The 9,381-nt window shown below is 38.2% G+C and overlaps 1 long non-coding RNA gene across 2 annotated transcripts; it reads right to left on the bottom strand.

Annotated features, from left to right (window-relative positions):
- Positions 1-1,790: 1,790 nt before the first annotated feature.
- Positions 1,791-3,620, bottom strand: LOC141627469 (uncharacterized). 2 transcript variants are annotated; one of them, XR_012537027.1, is made up of 4 exons: positions 3,561-3,620; positions 2,660-2,775; positions 2,147-2,237; positions 1,791-2,013 (listed from the first exon to the last, which is right to left on the bottom strand). It is a non-coding gene; the product is annotated as an uncharacterized LOC141627469 (long non-coding RNA). The 2 variants fall into 2 exon arrangements; XR_012537026.1 differs by lacking the exon at positions 3,561-3,620 and adding an exon at positions 2,884-2,939.
- Positions 3,621-9,381: the final 5,761 nt, after the last annotated feature.

The raw sequence follows: 9,381 nt of genomic DNA on the forward strand, positions 1-9,381 counted from the left end.
TAATTATTCGACAACGGTCTGGCGAGGAACTTTCTAGAATGTTATATTTCACATTGTAGACAAGCTTATATCTAATCTAATAATTAAAAGTGTGAAAAAGCATACTCTCTTCATTCTCGTCCTCTGTTTCCCTCCCTCCCTCTACCATCCTCTCAATCTAAAAAACCAAACATCCAAACATAGAATCTCTCTTCCCCATCTGGCTCTTTCCCCCAAAGCAAAGCACAAACTATTTTCCTTTATCCTTCTCCTCCTCAGATTGTTCCTTCCCTTTATTGTAATTTATTGTAAAACTCAACCTCTCCCCTCCCCTCCCCCTAACCCCCTTCTTCTCAAACTAAGAAAAACCTCTCAGGCAAATAAATATAATAAGAACACACCAAGCACAAACTCTTGTTTCCACCCTCTCTTTTCCTTTCCGACCATCCTTCCTAATCTAACCAAAACAAACATATACAAATCTCTCGGTAGTAAAATTTGATGAGAATAAGTTTATATAAACGAAAAATCAAAGAATGCGATTGTTCAAGACCACATTGTGCTTATAGGAATACAACGAAAATAACCAAATAAGGAGTTAGTTACATGAGTCAAAATGATTTCAGAAAGACGAGACATTTGTTCGGCAACTTTTATGTACCCCTACTCACCGAATCCAAAAAAAATCAGAGCAAATTCACAAGAATCTTATATCTAACAATGGACAATCCTATAATTTACACATGAAACCTCTAAGAAAATGACTTTCCCAATTGAATGATTTTATAGTCATAATATCACCAATGGACAAATGAGGCAAACACTTTATCAAATATAAGAGCCAGCGTAAGAATCTTCCAACTTTTTTCATGAAATGCAATCACCGTTAAAGTAAACTCAAACTAAAACATTGAGTTAATGAAACAAATTCGCAAGTCAGAAAACTGGACTAAATTGCATTTTATGCTTCACAACCTAGTATTGATTTAAGAAAGACAAAATCCCAATTTAATCTAAAGGGAAGAAATATACACACGTGGAAATACTTAACTAACAGTAGCAATCACATCAAAAATAGAGGCCCTAACTTCGCTACAACATGACCAAAATCGTTGGATAATTTCATCTTTTAGCTATGATGATTTTCGGTTCTATAATGAAGATGTTTATGCTTAGGACAACAGATAAGAGAACGGATATCCCCTATTATAGTGTAGTGGTAACAATTTTAGGCCAATAAACTATACATTTAGCAAACAACTTGAATGTGAGACAATTAATTATTAAACCACACAAAGCTTGGTAGTTCGGAGCACTTTTTAAACTAATTATATACACGTGTTGCTCTTTGATATATATGTTTTACTCAATCAGTTATAAGATTGACAAAACCCCTCCCACATACCCTCAAGTTTTCAACAAGCCTTCCCCTTCCACCGGACCTTCACATTTGTTGCTCATCTATCCCACCATCAAACGCATGCCCCACCCCTCCCTCTGCAACACTACCCCCCTTCATCCCCTCAACGCCTCCTCTCTGAACAACAAACCTGCCCCCACTGTCCGTATCGCGATCCATAACGCAGTAGCATCAATTAATGTTTTTTTGACAAGATAACGTCAAATATAGTCTAATGGGACACATTCTACCCAAAATTCCAACATCTCCTTGCGTTATCCGCAATAAAATATGCAAGTACACTGATATTTTATATGTCCTCCTTTCCTAGTAAACTTGGACAGTCAACAACAGACATAAGTGAGGAAATTTCCCACAAAAAAGACGTACAGCATAATCAATCTGTTTTGGAACCGATTAGATGGATTCCATATGAATCAAAGCGTGTATGAGAGAAGGTTAGAAATTACTTGTAAGCAGATAGGTATTAACCAATATCACAACCCAACTCACACCCAAAAAGGGAAAGAAGTAAGAGGTAATTGAGCAGAAAAAGTTCACAACACATTACCAGTGACATGATGGTTCCTACAAATTGCAGCATAAGGAGGGTTCGGAGATAGACAGCCTTACTCCTGTGTTATCAAGAAAATGTCCGCAACAATCAAACCAATAAATGAATCAGGTTTCTTGTTCAAATATTAAAAAAATGTGCTTTGAATGAGTAGATTAAGAAAGTATAGAGAGGGTGCCAATTGAGCATAATGCCCCAGTAAACATTTCTGAAAAAAGCGGTTGTGATAGTCAGTCCCAAAGCGGCCGTAACCTCGCTAAAAATCCACTCTCCAAACTGGTCCAACTGAAACCAAACTCAGGTGTTAGATCTGAGGCCCGAAAATTATAGGACAGATTTAGGGTGATTCTGGAGGAGTGAATGGGAAGAGGTTACAGAAAAACACAGTAATTAGTATCAATTAGAGTCCCTTTCAAACAAAAGTTCAACTGTGATTCTGTCGTCATGGCTAACAAGGTGTAACTAAAAATATCTAATTCATAATTCACCCTTTTCTTACATCCTTTAAGTAGTCGCTTAGGCGTAGGACTAAAAAATGAACCCTCTTTATTGTCGTTGTGGGTATAGTCCAGCCCATATGTGAAATTAAATGAGGCACATCGAGACCATCTCATAAAAGAGCTATAAAACATAATCAGTATAAGCTAAAATAGTGAACATGGTAGAACATAAGAAAACTAAAGCGATCAAATGAAAGAGAAGAGAACCTAGAACTCCATCGTGACAGGAAGTGTCCAACAAACAAAGACCAGATAAGAGAAGTGAGCAACCCCTTTTTTTGAGCTCCATCACACCACAGTAAAAAAAATTGTTTCTAAAATTCCTGTCAGACAACCTGAATTAAAAACACTGACCTCTATACATCAATGAATTCAGAAACTTTGGAATAGCAAAAAAAAGTATATGAAAAATTGAAAAGAGCAAATTATACTTGTATATATGGTCCCGCGAAACCCTTCGATAGTACTAAAAAAACTGACTCCAAAGCAGCGATCAAACCATCTAAGCTAAACCAAGGCTCAACAATTAGATCAGGTTATTCCATTGAAATCTGAGCTAATTTAAAAATTGTATGGCACCCTAAAATCACCAACCCATATGTGCTTATACGGAATGGTGCAACGTATACACAATCAGGTAAAAGAGCAAAATTAAAGAATACTAATACTAATATGATACAATCGGGGGATAGGAAATGCAACGACAATGAAAAGCAAAGTCCGTAAAGCTATCTATTGGTGGTTTAGAAATTCTCGAACACAACAACTCATCAATATCTAAACCCAAAAAACTTTGGGCGTAACCGATTTGTCTAAGCATGTCCATAAATTAAGGGGACACCCCCTTCATTCCAATCACTTGCTTAGCTTTGATAAAAGACCTTTCACAAATAATTAAAAATAAATAAAAGGGAGTTATATTCAAATCACCGCAGGGCATTCAGCTTTCAAAACACCAAAATTAGCGGAAAGAAGACTTCAAGCAAACCCCAAAATTACATGAGCATGCACCAAACATAGGCAAACTCATAAAAAATAAAGAGAGGAACTTAGTGGAAAAGACAACACTGTGGTGAGTAAAGATTGAGCAACCAATAGCACAACTCACATATAGCGAAGCTTCCATGGTCTTTCACCACTTTCAGCCGCAACTCATCATCCTGGCTACTGCAAAAAAGGCGAGGTCCATTGTTTTAGTCTGTGTTATGCGGCAGATCACACAAAAGAACTTTTCCTATCTATCTAAGCCTGGATATTTGGGACAAAAAAGCAGTGAAAAAGGAGAAATTAAAAAAGAATACGGATAGGTAGAGAATGGAAGACAAAGATTAGGTTGTTACGTTACCATTCTAGCAGGGATCTTTAGCACTACCAGTGTGACCATCACACTCGCCATCGTTCACCACAAGCTTCGTTCAAACCCTAAATTTGAGATAAAGACGGATAAAAAGGAAGGCGGGCAAACTAAAATTACAGTTGAAATAATTGAGACAGCTAGTTACACCCCACTGTTTTGTTTACAATTAAAAAAAAAAGTAATCAAAGCCTGAAAGAAAGTAGTGGAGTGGAGAGGATGTATCAAACTGACCCAAGCTCTATCTCATTTCCATCTCATTTCCTACAGTGAAGGACTAAAGTGAAGAATGAAAGGGAGAGCCTTTATGAGATGGAAAGGAGTGGATGAGAACAGAAGAATAGTGAAGAAGAGCCAAATAATTCAGAAATAAGGGGTAAAAAGAATGAAAAAATCCTATACATCTGCCAGATTTGAAAGGACATAACAAACAGAACAAGGAATTTGAGCATGAAAATGGGTATGAAGTCTGCATCTGCACATTCATCCTAGTATACCAAACTGAACAAGAAAGGAATTTGAGCATGAAAGCGGATATGAAGGGAACTATAATATGGAATGGTACACAAGTCACAACACACTCACGCCCTACAAACATGAGCTAGAACCAAGCATGACTTTCAGCATATATAGAGCATGTGCAACAAGTTTGGAAGGCCATAGCAGATGAAAAAAAAAAGACAATTAGGAGTAACAAACACTTCAATATGATGGCTAAGTTTTCCCCTCTCTTCCTTTCTTGAGTCACTCTATCAGTCTGTCTACATTCTACAGTTATATGAGGTCATTACTCATTAGCCTATTCCGCATTCGAATATTTAAGAGATATGCGGACTCATCCATCTCAACTACCGCAATTTTGTTACACCTTCTTATGGCTATGAGCACAGGTACAAAAGAGTATGCATCAGCAGCAAAGACACACAAAGGGTAAATGATAAAACAAAGGATGGTTGATCATTAGGAAATAAATTAAAAAAGGACCGTACAAACCTTTCCAGTTTTAGTGTCAACCACAGTAGAGACCTGAACGCAAGGCAAAGCTAAAGCTCTAAGATAGTCACATTCCTGAGAAATTCGCAAAAATTTAATAAGCAATAGCTAAGAAAAATTGGACAGATGCAGCAACAAAGATGAATGAGTGACAGTAACAGCTGAAGTATGAGGCAAACCAACAAATCAGAATAGTGAAGAAGAGCCAAACCTACGAAATAGTAAACACCCTTGAGTTTCGATATAAGACAAGACATGATTGATCCGCAACAAAACCTTATAATCTTATTAGTAATCCAAAACAATCGAAATCCCTAATTTAATTGTGAACCATAACCCTAATTCGTGATATTTAAGTGATCTGAGAATTTGATTCAAGTGATGAATTTGAGATGGGAACCGGTTATTTGAAGCAATTTGTGTGGGATTTGTGAATGTTTATTAAAGGAGAAGTGAATTTGGGAAGGATTAAGAGAGTAGTATTTTATGAGAGAAGCAAATGAGAATGCGAGATGGGTAAGAAAATGTAAAATGAAGAACCAAACCTTAAAATTTAACATGGCACAAACAAAAAACAAAGAGTGAACTAATCAAAAACAAAATAGAAAAATGATAATGGCCCAGAAAACAAACCTATCGTCGTCATCACCAGCATCACCACCATCGTCTCATGCCCGTTCATCATCATGACTGACTGACCGTGGTATCAGCATCGAGAGAAGAGAGATTAGAGGAGGAGTAAAGTGAAGAATGAAAGGGAGAGGCTTTATGAGATGGAAAGGAGTGGATGAGAACAGAAGAAAATGTGATAAAGCAGTGGACGAAAATGCAAGTGAAATGGAGGGAGGAGATTGAAAAGGAGAAACCAACGGATGGTGAGGATCTCAGTTGCACTATTCATTGCTAAAGTGCAATGAAGTCTAAACTTTTTAAGAGTTTAGGATACGAGTACATACAAATCTATTACTCCCTCCATACCACATCAATGGTAACATGAACCCACTTTTTGTGAGGAGAAAAGTGGATCCATGTTACCATTGGTGTGGTATGGAGGGAGTATAAAACAAATCGGCGGTAAGAGAGACCCCTAAACTAGTAGATAAGCAACTAGTATAAGTAGAAGTACAAAAACTCCAGTCGCACACAGACGACGCTTCTTGAGCGGAGAATGGTAAAGGGTATCGAAGTGAATTGAACATTCCTGTTTCCGTTTATAGCTCACAGCCTTTTCCAGCGTCTTGGTAAACCTGCAAAAAACAAAACCTCTAACCAACACATTAGACTTCTCTAACTGAGCTCGATCCATACGGTGGCTGGCACTAGGATGATCCCCAGATTGTCTAGATTTGCTACATCGACGACCTGCAATTTCCAATGCTGAGAAAATAAAATGAGTAGGACTCGACAAAGGAGAAGATACGGCTATCCCAGAATCCTCCGTAAGAGTGCTATCAGGCAAAGCCACTTCACAACATGTGTTGTTAATACTTAGACTCTCCTTTTGGAACAAACGTGGTCTCTTAACATTCAGATGAGTAACTGCCTCGTCATCAAAATTTTCCAAATTATCAGTCGGCCTAAAATCCATAGCCGGAGAAAGATTCACGGTCAATGGAGAAGAGGAGGGAACTACTGCTTCCCAAGAAAACGATTCATGGGGAGTTCCCGTCAAGATAGAAGGTTTAGTAGAGATAGGACGAACTTTCATATAAGCCCCCGACTTTGGATGATAAAATTGCAGATTCCGCCCTAACATCAATTTTTCATAGTTTTTGGAAGAGAGAGACAATTTTTTGTGGGTTTGTGTTTTGTTGGAGAAACTGTATTTGGTAGGTTTGGCAGCGAAAGGTTGACTATCACAATGCCTAGGCAAGAGAGGGCAAGTCTTAGCATTGGAGTCAGACTCCATAACCACATCTGAGCTCCTACTAGTTTTATTAATATCACAATCCATCCCATTGATCAATGACCCCCTACTACAGGAAGCTTCACACACTTCATCAGGGGGTTGAAACTTAGTATCCGCAACAACCTCAAGAAGAGGTTTCTTACCTTTTTTGTCTTTGCCCAACGGGTCATAATGAAAAGCGGCCCGCTTTCTGTTGGGTTTCAAAGCAAGACAATCAACAATATAATGAAGCTCACGGCTCACATACTTATTATTCGGGTCTAGTCTCAAGGCATGCTCAAAATAATCAAGGGCCTCCGCAAGGAAATTCAATTTCTGAAAGGCTAAACCTCTACGATAGAAGGCTTTCACATTGCAGCGATCAAAGTTCAAGACAAAAGTACAATAACACCACGCCTGATTGTAATGAAAGACTTTCAACTCACATGCCGCTAAATTGAGAACAAGGGAAAGGGGAAGGGAAGTGGCAGCCTGCTGGTCATGTGTTGAAGGAATGCCGAGGAAACAGAAGAACTGGAGAGCTTGTTTATAGAGGTTAACACCTAAAGAAAAATTTCCCTCTTTGAAAAGTGAGTTACCCCGATCTTTCATCAAATGAAGGTTGTAAATTGATGGCTCCCCCATGTTCATAATCCATTTAATAAGAACATCATCATCCATACCAACAGTATCATCCATAACAAAAAGCTCACAAAGATTCAGAAGTAAAGACTGATAATCCATCTGAAATAACAAGATGCTAACAGAGGATAAAACTAGAGACAAAAGGACCAAGATCAAACTGGAACTCCTAAAGACGAAGAACGAGATAATTAACGGTGTTGGAGCTTGTGTCCTCCACAAATTAGTGTGATAACATTTGTAAATCTCTTACAGGTTCACAAGGGTATACTAAGTATTTTAATCAATTGATTAACGATTACCTAATAACGGTTGGCTTGCTAGAAAGTTTGACGTTATTATCATACAGATGGCGGTGATCAACTGGTCCCTTAAGGTCACACCTATAGGATGTGTTTGAGAGATGTGGTTATATAAATATAATCACATTGATGCCTTATATGACTAAACAATTAGTCAATGTGTTGATGAGACAATTATTTAATGAAGATTAAATAATATTAGTTGAGACGAATTAATCACAATTAAGTAAATTGAATATAATAAGTTATATTTAATTAAATGTATGTAATGTTAGCTTGGACGAATTAATCTGTTAATTCGTAATTAAATGTAATCGGTTATATTTAATATCAACAAGATGAATGTGTCATAGTGGTAATAGTGAGGGTACTCAAACCAAGAGGTCATGGGTTCGATCCTCACTAGATGACAATTTAACACATTTATACATTTTTGCCAAAACCGAAAATAAGGAGATATTACTCCTTATTATTTTGGTATTAGATGGCCGAAATAAGGAGAAAAATATCTCCCCTTGGACTTCCTCAATTCGGTGCAAATAAGAGGAGTAGGGAGTTTATTTTCTACCCTAATTTCATTCTAACCTAATTGCCTCTCATCTCTACGAAAAACACAAAAATACCTAAAAATTAATCAGTTAATTTTTGGATCGATTCTAGCATAATCAAAGGGCATTTCTCGGAGCATCTTGGGTGCAACTGATAGGAGAATATCATTGCGATATTGTTCATAGGCCGAATTAGCAAGGACCGAAGGTTATTTCTAATTCTCTACCTTTTGTTAATGCAATTTAATTTTATGACTAGTATTCATCACTTTATGATTCGTTATAATCCTTAAATTAAAGGGATGCATACAGATATATCCCACAAACGGAGCACACTAAAATCCACAACGAGCCAATAAAACTCTAATCGCAACGGAACTAAATCAACAAAACATCTCAGGACAAGGAGGGTGATTGAGAAAGCTAAAAGTACAAAACCTAGAAGCATACACAACTGATAGTTGAAATTAGATAGTCGAACTTCAAATCATCTCGGTGTTGCAGCTGTAGAAAGACGGTTGTGATGCTTGGAAAACACGCCCCTCGCCGGCAGCAAGGAGGAGTTTGGCGGTGTAACACCCCCATACTCCAAGTGCCTTACCAGGACCACTCAAGGCATGGAAGTGCTACCATCTCGGTTACCCGAGGCAATGAGAATCAAATGACAATGAAGAAACATAATTTAAATAACAAAATAGTTTAAAGTGATTACATGATCAAAACCAAAACCAAAACCAAAACCAAAACCGAAATACAAGATTCTCAGACGGTCTACTGCTAAAACTATCAAAGCTATAAAACATCGTCTGACACAGCGGAAGACTTCTAACTGCCACGTGATGACTCATCCCAGCTATCCCATACACGTCATATCATACCTTGCTCAATAACTGCTCACCACCCCCCGAATGGATCACCACAGTTTTTAAAACATTAAACAGGGTCAGTACTAATCACACAATTTATATAAACCAACAACACAGTAAACAAGCAGCTCACACGGTCACACACACACACAATCACACCCACTCCAATCAATCTCCGTCACCGGCTGTCCACTGGACCAGCCCTGCCAGTGGGGGACCGCAGCCGTACCCACCAAATCCCCGCTCATCATACCGAGAGATAACCCTGTCCCATTAATGTGCACATCCCCTCCCGTGGCGGGTTCCACGGAGGGCGAAACTAGGGCGTGAAGCCAC

Source organism: Silene latifolia, chromosome Y, assembly GCF_048544455.1.
Source record: "Silene latifolia isolate original U9 population chromosome Y, ASM4854445v1, whole genome shotgun sequence".
NCBI lineage: Eukaryota > Viridiplantae > Streptophyta > Magnoliopsida > Caryophyllales > Caryophyllaceae > Silene > Silene latifolia.